This window comes from Aptenodytes patagonicus, chromosome 20 (assembly GCF_965638725.1).
Source record: "Aptenodytes patagonicus chromosome 20, bAptPat1.pri.cur, whole genome shotgun sequence".
In the NCBI taxonomy this organism is placed as follows: Eukaryota; Metazoa; Chordata; class Aves; order Sphenisciformes; family Spheniscidae; genus Aptenodytes; species Aptenodytes patagonicus.
In genome coordinates this window covers 2,516,028-2,530,866 of record NC_134968.1, presented here as the reverse complement: position 1 = coordinate 2,530,866, position 14,839 = coordinate 2,516,028, and the positions used below count along the sequence as shown (strand labels likewise).

Here is a 14,839-nt window from a genome sequence, read left to right as displayed (position 1 = left end):
GGAGTTGGTTGTTCTATTTTGAATTGACAACAGTAATGGAAAAGAGCAGAATTTGACCTGGCGGCTAGTGTTTCCCAAAGTTAACATGTGACTTTTGGGTGCGTTTCTTCTTGGGTGCTCAGCCTCACACTTTAAAAGGTCTGTGTCTTCTCAAACCTTGTCTCTCCCCACCCTTTGAAAATTAGGCCTCTTTAAAGTGCTTTGCTTCGGAGATCCTTTTGTGGTACCTTCTAGTGCTTGGGAATTTGGGGCTCTTTCCAGCCGAGCGGTGGATGGGAGCTGGCGTCCGAGGCCAAGGGCGCTTTCCAAAGCATTAAATGTCAGATGGGGGTTTTCTGGGCAAAGAGTTGCTGCGATGCCCACGTCTGCTTGCGAGTGGCGGTTTAGGAGTGATGGATTTGGGATACACTATTGAAATCGAAGCCTACAGTGCCGAGATTGTTCTGATCTTCTCAGGCGTTATCTTTGGGCCCTAGTGAAGGCTTGACTGCTTCCTGCAGACCTTATTTCCTCCTCTTCTTCCACTTCCCTTGCGCTTTTCCCCCATGCGTTCTTACCTTTGTCCTTCCTCTTTCATTTTCTCTGCTTCGGACCCTCCTCTTCTCCACCTTTCTCTACTCAATGTGCTCTTTCATGTCTACTCCCACTCTTGTTAGGAATCAGTAGTCATCAGTCAAGAATACAAAGAAATGAGGATTTATTTGGGACGAGGCCGTAAGAGCTGATGTGCACCAAAGTTAGCGTCTTTGCGTGGTGCAAAACGCCAGGCGTATCTGCTGTATGTGTTGATTTATGCCATAAAATAAATGTCTTCGTTTAGACTGATTAGAGTCAAGGTTGGTCTGATAGTTAGCTAGTAATTGCAGCATGAAAAGAGGTGTGGAGTTTGGGATTGGTTGTTTTAAATAGTCTGTGTGCTCAGATATGATGCACTTACGCAGAGTGCGGATGGAGAACGTGTGACAGGGATAATGGATGTTGGCCTAAATGGGACATGAAAGGGTGCTGAAGACCTCAAGCTTGGCCTCGTCAGGCGAGCAATGTCTTTATGAAGTCTAGGGTTTCTCCTGGCGTGTTTATTAAGCTTGTCTGAGGAGGTATTTGCTTTGCTAACTTTGAGTGGTGGGTTTTGGCAGCTCTAAGGGGCAGAGTTTGACATAACACTTGCAAGGTATGCAAACACTTGGCACCACTGGAAGTTTTCAGACGCAGATGAAATGCCAGGCTCGATGGAAGGATGCCCGAAGGGGTGCATGGCGAGGAGATTGATAACACAGGAAAATTACATCCTACAAAAAGGAGGGAAAAAAGCTGGCACCGAGAGCAGTTACATTAAAATGAGGTGTTAGTTCTTGGAGGCTGGTAAGAGTCTTTGCTGAATAACAGCAAATCGTGGGCTTGACTTTGTGTGTGTTCGTTCTGGATGAAAGTTGAGCAATTTTGGCTGATTGGGTGCAGGCTGTTGGTAGTCTGAAACAGTAATAATAAAGGGGAAAAAGGCTGAACACAGGATTTTGGAACCTTTTCTTTGCCCTGCCACGGTTTGTAGGGGTGTCATCAGAATGAATTTTTCTAGATATCTGCCAGTGGGATGGATATGGATCGGGGTTGTGATTTCCTCTGGGTTTTTGAATTTCTGTGGTGGCTTACTATCAGATTTTTTTTTTTTGTTTACTTGGGGGACTTTTTTTTTTTCTTGCTTGTTTTCTTTGCTTACTTTTTTCCGTATAGAAGGTGAAGGCACAATGATTTTTTTTTTAATGAATATGAAGTCAGTCACCTGAGAGTTTAAATTGTTACTTCAGAGAAGTGGATTAAGCTAAAGGGTGTGTCAATCAATCTTGATTTCCGAATTAGAACATCCTCGTGGGAAAAGTAGAAAGTTTTAAGATTGCATGAACTGATTTTCATCATGACCAAAGTTTGCCTTGGCTTCTCCGAGCGTGCAAACCTTCACTTTTACTGCGCCCCTTTTTTGCTTCCGCACTCTCTTCTCCATTTAGCCGGCAAGGTTCCCGGAACAGGCACCCTGCTCCTGTGCGCTAGTACAGAGCCTGGGCCACGATGGACTGAGAGCTGCTCCTTTCGAGCAGCACAGGTGGCTGTTGCATGGGGGTAATCCATCTAGCTATGGCCAGAAGAATAAATTGGCCGGTTGTAGGAACATACTTCTCATTCCTGTGGCTTTTTTCCATCCCTCCTTCGCCCTGTTTTGCAACAACAAGAGGTTACGTCCTTAGGTGCAAGCCCACAGCACTGTTAAAGGCTGCTATCTCCCGCCTTCCTGAATTTCCCAACTTTATTAATTCAAGGTTTTAATGGAAGCGGGTCTCTGGCTGGGATGACGCTCGCTTCTGCCTATCCTTGCGATGAAAAATGGGGGAGTTTGGAGGCAAGGGAATGCCGCTGCTGTTCATTTTGAACAGACTTTTCCTGGCTTGCCCTGAACTTCTCGTGGGAATCGGAGAGAACCTTCAAAGTTGTCTCTGGAGGGAGCAAGAGGGACTGAGCGGCGAGTTGGGGATGACTTTACTCAATGAGGCATGGCCCAGCTCTATAGGATCGTCCCTAATGAGTGATTAAGAAGCTAATGTTTGTACAGTGCTGGGAGGCTGGGAAGCACTGTGGAAGTACTAAGTACTGTTATAATGATAAGTATTTCTTAGGAGACACTTCCCATGTAATGTACTCTGCTCAGGCCACTTGAAGACTTTTAAAAAAATGTTTTGTCTTTTAAACTGGTAGATCACTTAATTTCCCGGTGTTCGTTCATTTAGTTTTACTGAAGTGTAAGGTAGATACCACAACGCCCTGAGGGGTAGGAGTTGCGCATCTTAATATTTAGCACTTCTAGATATTGCTTTATCAGTTTGGATTTCCCCGTGGCTCCTTAGCGGCGCTTCTGCAGTCATTGCAGAGCATCTGATCTCTTGCCGGAGGGATGCTGAGCCAGGATCCAAATGATTCACTCGGTGTCACGGTGAGATCACACGGAGCTGAGGGGGTGAGGGCCACTACGGCTTCTGCCCCCGCGCCTGGCTATCGGCTGTACTGCCGTGTCACAACAACGTAAGCCACAATATATTTTCTTTTATATAACACAGGTATCCGTCAGCACGTGGAAGGGAGCATAACTCACAGGGACAGGAATGTACTTTATGGGTTCTGTTAGGCATGGTCCCCGGGGTAGGAAATCTTGCCTCTGACTTCCAAGATTTTTCCATCATGTAAGCAGGGAACTTTGGCCAAACATACTTACAGCTCGTTCAGTTCTGTGTGGTGGGTTTTTTAAAAATATGTTAAGTTCCGAGTATCTTAAAATCAAATCCTTTAGCAAAAATTCCCTTTGCTTTGTAAAAATGTGCTAAAAATGGCTTTTATCTTAAAAGGTGTGGAAGGTGGTAGGTGAGATGGTACTTCTCTGTGCCCTAGTGGCTTGGGGACGGGGGGGGGCAGATACAAATGCAAGATGATACTAAAGGTTTTGAGGGGGTTAGAAACTGTAAAGCGGTGTCATGTCTTTAATCCACCTCCAGGTGCTTCTTGAACCCATTTGCGTCCTGAAGAAGGCCCTGTTTGCTCATGTTTGGCCTTCTAGTACATAGAAATGGGTAGGGAAACAGTAAAACACCCAAGTGAGCTTTGTACGTAACTCTTCAGAAACAAGATGCTGGTGGGCCAGCTTGCAAATCCGGGGGAGAAGTCTGTAAACTTCTCTTAGAAGTTTCTTGCCTGGTCCATGGCAGCCTCCAGCCAGCCTCTGCACGTGACCGAAAGCGTTCCTCTCTTTCAGGGCGTGCTGTGTTCTCTCTCGGTGGTATTTTCGAGCACCGAATCCTTTCTCCCTGAAGCGTGTAGGTGTTCTGAACCACGTGTGCTTCCCTGCTTTTAGGTGCTCCTTGCATCTACAGCTACAGCTTCTGCTTGTATTTTCCCTGTGCTTCCTACACGCTTCTAAACTCCCAGGAATCCATTCCGAAACGTGGAATTAATTGCTTTAATAATCCAGCCTGCGGGAACGTTTTCAGTGGCACCTGGAGGAGCTGGGGGGATGCGGGTGGGTGCGTGGCCTTGCTCGGGCAGAGGTGGGTGCGCAGGGTGCGCTGTACGGGGGGGGGCCAGCGGCGTGCAAGGGCGCCTGCGGGGGGGTGGGGGGGGTGTCAGGGGGTGCACGGGGGGGGGGGGGGGGGGCGGGCGGGGCGCGGCGGCGGCAGCGGAGTTCTGCAGCGCCCCCGTGTGGCGCAGGGCGGCGCCGCTCCCGCGGGGCTGCGCGGCTGGAAACCCGCGTGGGCGCCTTTCGCCTTACTTTTATATTTTTTTATATATATATATAAAAAAAACCAACCCCAAACCAACAAACACCCCACCCCCCCCCAAAAAAAAAAAACAACCAACAAACCCAACCCCCAACCTCCAAAACTGGTGTTTCTGCCAATTTCTTCTTCCCACCGCGGGAGCTTTGACAGCTCGGTGTGGGCTTGAATTAAGCCCTTGCGTCGATGGAGCAACAGCAGAGCTCTGCTCTTCCAAACCAAAAGTGGAAATTGCGGTTTTCTTCCCCAGTGACAGCCTGGTGTCCGCTGCGCTGGGATAAACGGCGGCGGTGAGGCACTAGGTGACCGATGCAGGGGAGGGGAGCGTGGCCTGGGGCTCTCAGCCTGCGCTGCGGACCAGAGGAGCCGCTTGCCCAAATGCTGCTGAATTTCAGGTGTAATAAGAAAGCGTGTGAAATAAAATGCAGACTAAGAACCTGTTTCAGAAATGCTGAGTATCTGCAAGTTCGATAGTCTCTATAGATCAAACCCTGAATGCGCGCAGATGAGTGGAAATGCCTCTTATGCTGGAGTTGAAAGCTTTACATTTTTCTTTTCAAATACCATTAGAAGCAATTATCTCTGCCTCCCTGATGTCCAGAAATGTCTTTTGTTGCTTTTGACCGGGTTATTATAAACTTGCTGTTGATGTACTTCTAAACCTTACGAAACGGCGTAGGAAATATTTGGGGGGCAGGTTGGTGAGGAGTGCGATTGCTGTTGAAGGTTCCTCCTGGCTTGTTTCCTTTCTGATCTCGGGCATTGTCCAAACGAGCCCAGGGAGCGAGAGGTTAAAGCACAGATCAGTTATTTCTCCCGATTCCTTACCAGGGCTTCGAGCAGGTTTGACCAGTTCAATGCGAGCTTTGCCGAGGGGAGGAGAACAGGCACAAATCCATGTGTAAGAAAACAACGTGTTTCCTAAAAAATATCTACTTATACTGCGTTGACAGTTTGTAAAGAAATCAGACTCCCTTAAAGCTACAGAGCTCATGTTCTTTGATTTATCGTTTTCTGAATGGAAATGCACCATAACATTAGCGCTTTCAAGCCCAGTGTGATAATGTCTCTGGCATTGTGCAAATAAGTTCCTGGAACGGTACTCTGGCTGGTCAAAAGGTTTGGCTATATTTTATACAGAGCAACTCGGTTCACCTTTATATTAAGGATTATTTGTTCGGGGTGGAGAGGAGGAGGGTGGGTTGCTTGCAGGCTGCCAGAAATAGATGCATGAATTATATAGGAGAGCTCAGACCTTTGTAGAGAACAAGCAGCAGTGAGAGTAACGCTACCAAGATTTTCAGCTTTCATTTAAAACAAACAAATGGGGGGGGGGGAACCCCCAACCCAAAGTGGCTTCATGTTCTCATTTGGGATTTTACAGCTGCAGCAAATTGTAGTGCAAGTAATTGTTGCAGAAATCCTATCTGACTTGTGGCTGCAGCTTCCATCAGCCGGGCATGTCGAGCCGCAGATGCTGGTCCTGAGGGCAGCCGACTGAGCCCGCAGTTTTGTGGGTGCCCATTTTGAGCTCAAAGTCATTTTTCCTCAAGCGGAGACGTTTGGAAGTCGGTCTGAGAGGCTGTTCTTGTGCTAAGGGTATCTGTGGAGGACTGGGCGATCACAAGTGCCTTCTGCCTTGTCTAATCTCCCCCCTTATCTTCCCCTGCACCCTGTAAAAGCAGTTCTTCTTTATAGAGTATTGAAATATAACACATCGGCACTGACTGACCGGAGGGCGAGTCCCTGCTGATGGGGCTGGCAGCCTGGGTCTCTTAGGATCGTCCTGTCTGGTGGTTCCTTAGCGCTTTTTTGGGACGTAATCCTGACACAAACCTGATCGGGCCCTGAAATGTTTTGGTCCAGCCTATCCCTTAAGCTCCCACATCTAAATGGGATGCAATTTCATGGTGGTTATTTGCAATTGAGGACTGTCAACCTCAGGATTCAAGCGCTGGCTTTAAAAGCATGAGTTGCTTTTACACAAAATAATGTGTTTGTGATTCGGTCTTTGGGTGTTGCATGGCTCGGTTTGTGGTTTGGAAGGGGGTTTCTGCCCAACCCCTGGGATGTCTGTTTGTTTTTTAAGCTGAGATTCTCAAGTAATTCTTTGATTGCAAGAGCTCTTAAGAAAAACAAAAATGTTATGAAACATGTGGTGTAAAATCTCAGCAGTTTGGTGGGTCTGTGGGGCCCCAGACAGGAGTTCTAGTTCAAATCGCTTAGAAGTCAGTGAAATGCCGCTAACTTATTAATGCGTCTTTTCTAAAGCAAAAATCCTGCTGCCTTTGCTGTTTGCCGACAGGGAAAAAGCATAATTAAAGTTTCTTTGTATTGCTTTATAAGTGCAGGATCAGATGAATAGATTTATTTTCCGTACCTAGAGGACAGTCTTTAACGACAAGGTGTTACTTGGGTTTTTCAGTAAGTGGCTTAACAACAGTGAGCTTGCGTGAAAACAGGGAGCGTTGGCTTATGATCGCAGCTTAAAATTAATTGCAGCGGAGGATGCCCTCAGCCCGTAGATTATTTCAGCGGGAGCAGGGGGCTCGGTGCGTGGGCGCCTTTGAGCCGATGCTGTCGGGTGCGTGGTCCCGGGTGGTGTGGCAGCTGTCAGGAGCCGGGATGGAGCTTCCTCTCGTGGCGAATTGCGTGTTCCTCATGTCAAACACACGTGAATTATCAATGCGCAAGTTACTGTTGCGTTGGGGGCTGGGATAACTTACGCACACGCCTCCTAAAGGCCTTTTTATTCATGAGTATGTAAATCCAAGGCATAAACGCTTTGTGTCTCTATATTCTCCCCAGCAGAGGGATCAATATGCAGGAAATGTAAGTTAACAAAGTGTCGGGGTGGAACTTCATTACAGCGTCTCTTCTGCCCTTTTTTAAGAGAAAGTGATTCTAGTTTCCTAAATTAACAGGCCATACAGTCTCTCATTACTGACCTGCACGGGGTTTGCTCTGTAGGAGGGCTGCTCGGAGGGCGGGATGCTGAGGTGCGGCGGTTGGGCAGGTGCCGGTTTTGGATCAGCCGGTCGGTGGCCTGTGGCCGTGCAGAAGCAGCCTCGGGCTGCCCAGAGCCGCCGGCTGGCACTAAAGACCTCGCCGTGACTTGGGAAATGGTGTTTTCCCCCTTGCAGAAGTGCCGGGGGTTGAGCGTGCTTGGCACCGGTAGCGATGGGGTTACAGCAAATCTAGACTTGACATTCTTTCACCAAATATATGAATAGTAAGATGAAATATTTGGTGGGTTCTGCATGCATACTTCAACAGGAACAAGGGTGGGAGATGCTCTAGATTGCGCACCTGAAATGTGTTGAGGTTGTAGCAAAGATTTGGGTTTTGTTTTTCTCATATTAGAATTTTGAGCATAATGAGGTCGTTAGCAGAGGAGGTGAAGGAGGCTCTTCCTCCTCGAATGACAAGATGACTTGTCTGAAACCAGGGTAAATTCATTCCTCTGTGGGACACATTTGTGTGACAACTCGAGGACACAAAGGCAAACAAAACACGTGCTTTCCCCATGTTCCTGGCACATGTGCACACAGAGCCTCGGGGCCCTTCTCCCGTGGGGGACAAGCAAGATACGTTCCGAATAAAGACAGCCCCATCCCACAAACACGTTCAGAGTACTGTCTGCTCACCTGGGTGGAACTGCTCGTGGGAATAATGACGATCGTACCCGTATCTTGCGGGATCAATCTCGAAACGCTAACAAGTCCCGAAATAAAAAATTCCCGGCTGAGAGAAATGGTCTGGACAGCAATAAAAGCCCCTGCTATATATACGTTAACACATGCTAAACTACTACTGACTTCATTCTGACTTAAGCATGTGCTTAAACGTGTGGTTCAGTGGGAGCCACAGGGAATACGTTAAATTATTACTCAGGTTATGTAGCGCTGAAAGTCGCTATGTGCAAAAATAAAGCCACTGTCCTGAAGAATAGAATTTATTATAACCAGTCTTTAAATTAAAAAGTGAAATGCATTAAAGGACAACTGGAGGGAAGAAAAGGCCTTTTTTTTTTTTTTTTTTTCCCCTTTCCTCTTTTAATTTCTTTAATTTCTCCTTTAAATGTAAGGAGTCAAATATAACTTTATTCAGAGAGCTTCTACCTAGAGCTGTTGTACCTGCCGGTGGGTTTACTCAAGCAAAGAGGCTATGTTGGATGTTCTGTCATTGTCATTTTGCACGAAGGCATTTTGTGTGTGTGTGTGCACATGTGTATTTTAAAGAGTACCTTTGTTTAAGGCTTACGGTGATGAACTGCTTCTTAAAACAAGTTAAACTTTTATTGTTTAACCCTCGGAGAGATGTGGCAGTTGAAAGAGATGGGGTGTCCAGATTGATTTTTGGTCTGTGTTGAAGGGTGGCTGTGAGCATGCGGACGCGTACCTGTGCGCGGCAGGGGCAGAGCCGGTGGGGCATTGAGCAAACACTGGGACGACTTCTTCTAATCCAGTGTCACGGGAAGAGCAGCCGAAACAATCGGCATCATCCTTCACCCTGATAATGCTTTCTCGCCAACTAATAGCTCCTTGTTCATCAAGGAAACGAATGTGTGTGGAGGTGACACGCTCTTCACCCACTGCTCTTTGTTCTAGGGTCCTCCAGACTGATTGTATCAGCTCCAGCACTGACAAATATCCCCCCAAACTTTAACACTATGTAAAATTGAGTTATGGGGTTTTAAGGTTAGACTTCTCTGGCTGAAGGTTGATTGTCTCTGAGAGATAAAGGAATCAGTACTCAACAATAACAAAATCTTTGCCATAGGATAATGCCTGTTATTGAGCTCACAGCTCTCTCTTTATTTGGTTACAAAGCTTCACCCCTATTTTTTTTCCCTGCACTCATAGCTTAAAGTGGGAGCTGCTGTTTGAAATTGGTGAATTGCTGCTGTTCCTCTCTCCACCCTCACCCTGTGCTTGAACAAACGCTCTGGCAGATAGATCAATTCCTTGAAACATCCCATCACCCAGGGCTGTGTCTCTGCAGCTGCAGTTTTTAACCGAGTTGCCCTTGTAGTGGCACCTTCCCAGCAGTGAAGCGGTGCAAAGATGCTGCTGGCACTTGGGTAGCCTTTGGAGAAAGAAGCCTTGACTTCCTTGTCTGGACAAACCCAAAGAGCTTACGAGGCAAATCAAAGAGGAGCAGGGGGAGAGCGTTAGCCTGGTTTTACAGTAAGATTCATCCTCCGGAGTGGAGGAAATAATTCTCATTGAGCTGGGGCCGAGGTGGAGTGCAAGTGGCTTGACCCGGGTCCAAAACAGAGCCTGTGGTGTAGGTGGCAATTGCATCTTAATGCCTTGGAGCCCCAAACACCTTGTTCAGGTTTTCTGGCCAAAGAACTATTTTGCATTTAGTAATGAGACTTGGCCATCTGCTGTAAATGAAAATGGTCTGGCATCGCTCTGCAGAGGATCAAAGCATTAACAAAAATGATGGAATTTGGAGGAAGAAATCGGAAGTTTATTTTAACTTTAAACTGATGGTATTTGGGGCAAAGGCATTCAGTGCTGAGACAGTCTTATGTTGAGGGCAACAAGAGCCTGCCAAAAGAGATGCCTAGGGGGGGCTGTGCTAGCAGTGGGTGAAGAAGTCACAAAAACCAAGGGAGGACAAAATTTAGTAGAGTGAAGCTCCCTGTACTCTCTGAACTCCTTCCAAATCCTGGAAGCACTCTGCCTTTCCTGATAAACACCTGATGCATGAGGTGTGTGGAGAGGACATGCATGATAGGGATGAACTTTCCTTGAAGATTTGGAGCAGGCGGGCGGTTGGCGTCAATCTTTGAAAAAATATATATATATATATAGGGTAGTGCTCTCCACCCCCCATAACTTGTATCTCTGCTTTGCCCACTTTTAGCTACCTAAAAAGACAGAACTCTACTGTCCCCCAAAGGCCGTGGGCATCTGCAGGAGAGCTCTTGGGCTCAGTGGAGCTTTCAAGTCTACCCTGATTTCTGCTTCCTTAAACTTCATTCATATCCTTATGCTTCAAAGTAGACCTGATTATTCCAGGGAGCTGTGGACTACAGGATGAGTTCAGAGATCCCCTGACCTTGGAGGGAAATGGTTTCCATCCTGTTCCTGTGCACATCCTTCGTGTGGTCAGCGTATTAGGCGTGAGTTGCCAAGATTTCGGGCCAGATCCAGTGTTGGGGTTTAGCCTGTGTTGATGTCGCATTGTTGCTGGAAGAAGCCTACTGTTACCCTGACTCCCCTACTCTCGCTCAGCGGCAGAGGTCCCTCACCCCTTTGCACCATGCAACCAATTTATTTCTGAGATCCTTAATTACATTGCAAATTCTTATTTTCTCTCCTTTTACTCCATAACACTCCCTGGTGCTGGATGTGCTCTGGGTTACTTTTTTTGTTACCCTAGTGTATTATTTAGTGGGATGGATCTCGCTTTATTATTCTACCCATATTCCTAACCTCTCTGTGTCCCCTACTATTATTTCCTCTGCTTTCACTTGATATTTGCATTACCACCTAATTTAGTATCTTCCTGCTCATTGAATTAATGGACTGTTTACTTGCCTTAGATAAAACGGGGACTAATACCCTGCAGTACCCCAACACAGACGCTTCTTCCCCACGTGACAGAAAGCCATTTATCACCAGCTTTTGTCTGTGGCCCTTGGGCCAATTTTCAGTCTGTGACGATTGCTTCTATCCAAGCTGAGGTAAATTAATTTTTTTCAGTGAGATTTGCTGTGGCATTACATCAAACGCTCAGTAAAGTCTCTAGATATATTGCATCTTCCACATTACCCTTCGTCTGCTAATTTTGTAGCTTGATCAGAAAGGCTGACCATATGTGCCTAAGGTCATTCGCTCTTTACAAACCCAAAGGTTGCTTGTTGCTAAGAAGGCAATTACAGCCTAGGTGCTCATAAAGTAATTTAGTCCCTTTTTGATTTTGTTTTTTTAAATCTGTTCCGTTATTTTATGAGTGTGACATTAGATTTGCCAGAGCATTTTTCAGCTTCATCTTGGTACTGTATTTTTAAACTTTGGTGCTACCTTTGATTATTGCCCTCTCCGTATTTTTAGCCCTCTGCGGTGACTAGAAGGAAAGGCCAGTGGTTTGGTTAAGTTTGGGATCTTCGTTATCGTAATTCCGGTAAGACTGTATGCAAATGGAGACTGGTGGGAAGGAGAGCACAACCTTAGAAGTACAAAACAATAAATGGGTACATTTGTTTACTGCTTTCCATGCTCACACCCCTGTTCTAGCTGTAGTCTAGGAAGGCCATGGCTACCTGAGTAATCCCTAGAGCCATCAAGGAGCAGAACGTTACTTTGGTTCCCTTGAGTTGTAATGGCATCTCCCAAGTAGGTGAGAAATCTTCGCTGCCAACTTTTAGCTATGTTTGTCATCTAGTGGACGTCAGGGTGGTGACACTGCTCTTAAGATGGGTTTCCAGTTTGCTTTCTGCCAAGGTTGATTTGAAGTTGCTTTATTTCATCTGTAGGTGGAAATTCCATGCCTGCTTTGAGTGTCTCCCTGGATCTGCTAGCTCTGCTGGACCGGATCCCTCAGCTTCAATTATTTTGTTGGGGGGGAAAAATGCATCTTATTTTGAATCAAGGAAAAATTCTGTATCCCTCTCCTTCCCCCAGTCTAGGAGAAATCTAGTTGCAAAAAAACCCACCAAACATATGCTTTTCTTTTCAAATGCAATTGGAGTAAGTTGATCAGAAATGCTTCAATTTTATGTTTGATGTCTTGCAAAGCCACTCTTAATTTGTTTAAGAAAAAAACCAAACCCAACCAACAGAAAAGCAAAACAAGAAGATTGACAAAACACACAAACTTTTACGACGGAAAACTAACTAGCCCTACCAAGGGAAAGTAAGGCCAGACAATATCGGTATTTGAATATTCTCTTTTCCTTCTTTGCTTTGATATGCAAACTTGCTGCTGATCAAAGAACTCTGGGAGGAGGAGGACAATAGTGCGGATCATGGTGACTTTGGGTTTTGGTTCCTTGGTTTGATCCCATGATGGCTGGGGTGGGCTTGGGGGACGGGACGAGCGCAGCCTTCCTCCCCTCCCCCTTGGTCTTCCCGTTCAACCCCTGAATTCACGGATCAGCAGGGGAGCTGAGCTGTCTGAGCCAGGGGCACCGGCACAAGCCCTGAGGTTGCAGAAACTGCCATAAAATGGCTATAGCGCTGCTGTCTACAAAGCCTCCATCCCTCTTGGGTACCCCAGTATGCTAAATCTGTGGGTTCAGGCTTGGGGCAGGTGGTAGGATTTGCTCCTTTAATCTTCAGCGTCTATTTATTACAGTGGAGCTCCAGGGCATCTGAGCATGGCCTTTCTTGCCAAGAGACCATAACAAATGGATGCACTACCTCTTTGACACAGAACCGAGGTTTGCGCACCACCTATCTGCGCAGTTCGGTGCTGGCTCTTTCTATCTCTGCTTCTTCTTTTGTTGTGGCGCTTATAAAACTAAGGAGCAGGAAGGGATTTGAATGCAAAGAGCAGCTCCGGTTGACCGTCTGCACCTGCCCTCCCCTTCGCTTCCTGGCCAGTCCTTGGCTAATTTTTCATGGGGGGGGGGGGGGGAATGCTCACCTTGCGGATGAGAAAAAGCTCTGCCCCAGGCCATGGGACCATGACTTAGAGTAACCCTTTTCCCTTTGTTTACTCTTAGGTATTGAACCCTTTTGCAATTGCTAATTATTTTTCAATTGCCCAAGACAAATGAGAAGGTTAGGGAGGTGCCATTTCTCAGTGACCCTGCCTGTCAATTGCTGGGACTCTTTATTAATGTTGGAGCTGGTTTTGTTAGATTTTTCTTGTTGGTTTTAAAGAATAAGAGGGAAATATCTTGAGTTGCAGAGGTAATTTAAGCCTTTCTCTGTGTCTGAATGCCATCAGAAATTAGCAGGCTAATGACATTGGTGGGGAGTTTCATCTTCTCATCGCAACTTAATTTTATTTTTAAGGGAAAAAGTGTCTTCAGAGGGGGTGAGGATCCACAGTAAACCTCAGCCTTATACAAGAAGGTGCAACGGTCTTGTCCTAGTCTTTTGGAAGATGATTTAATTCTTATTGCAGTGATATTTTGTGGTATTACCCCAGTATCAAAGCTGTTTTGCGCCAAGTTACAGCCCCAAAGAGTTTGCAGTTTGAACAGGCAAACAGACAAGGTAAAGGATGACAAGGGGGGGTGATGTTAGAGGAGCGTGAAGGGATTTGACTCCAACACACCAGCTGTTAGAGGTAGTGTCGGACTAGGATCAACCCAGCACCCTCCAACTTTTCATTGTGGTTTGGGAGGGTGAATTAGGGGATGAAAAAACAACAGTGTGGTGTGCGCGTGAGTCCTGGGTTTGCCATACTGACCCTATTGAAGCTGAAAATACCATTTAGCTGAAAACATTGATTCTTGGCAGTTGAGTGACCTTGGCTCGCAGGCGAGGTGCTCCTCGCTTGGATTTGGAGGAACAGGGGACTGCGGGGCCACCCAGACCCCAATTCTTTGTGCTTACGTTCTCAATGCAATCAACTTGCTCTGGAGTTACAGGAAACATTGGCTTCAGTCTCCGTGTCAGAATTCCCGTTCCCTGGTAGCGTAAAGCTTTTAATCGGCGTATGCAAACAGCCCAGGCTTCCCTGGAGGGGGGGACTGTGATGTGGGGTGTCACTTTGTGGGGGTCTGAGGCTGCTCCCTGAGCCCATGTGCTCGTCGTGGGTGAAGGGTACACGCTGTGCACGCTTCCATGGGAGACGGTTCTTGGCAGCCTTTTGCAGAGCTGAATCTCCTGGTTCCTTATTGAATGGGCGAGCTTGAAAAAAACAACTGTGCTTTTCAGTGTGAGATGTATTTTGCAGCCTGTCTCCAGGCAGCTCGCAACCCAAAGGGCATCACCGAACGCGCCAGCGACAAAATAGCAACTGGGGGGAGGGAATAGGAGGACAGAGGAAGATGGAAAACCTCCTATACAATAATTAGAATAAAATTGGGGTATCAAGAATACAGGGGTCAGCTTCTGTTCACACCAATATGGCTTTCACCTTGTAGAGAAAGGCCTGCACCAGGTAATTAGGTCAAGTCAATGATTATATATCTTTAAGCGAAGTGGAAGGGACTGTAATTGTGATGAAATTTGTTTGAAGAGGGAAAGCATGGGGAATTTTGTTTAAAGGTAACGAGTTCAAAGGGTAAATGAAGTTCAAGGTTCAGTTCCTGTTCACTCCTAACAAAAAAAAAAAAAGAAAACAACACCCACGCACACCAAGCAGCCAATATTTCTATCAGACGAGTTGCTTTATCTTTTGGGGAAGGGAATGGGATCATATCCCTGTAGGAAAACTGGAATTAAAACAGTGACAGCTCTTTAATGGGGCTTTCTTTCTTTAGGAGCCAACAGAAGGGTAAACCTTGTGTAATGGGTTTTTTTCCTAGTTGGTTTATTCTTCCCTTCGGAGCGTGCTGCCACATGCAGCCACCTTGCATGCAAATCGGTGACATCCCGAGAAGGGCCTTGCCT

General features: G+C 46.5%; 1 protein-coding gene across 1 annotated transcript in view; it reads left to right on the top strand.

The window, feature by feature from the left end:
* SKAP1 (src kinase associated phosphoprotein 1) overlaps positions 1-14,839 on the top strand; it is a 156,615-nt gene that overhangs the window by 31,859 nt on the left and 109,917 nt on the right. The window lies entirely within an intron of this gene.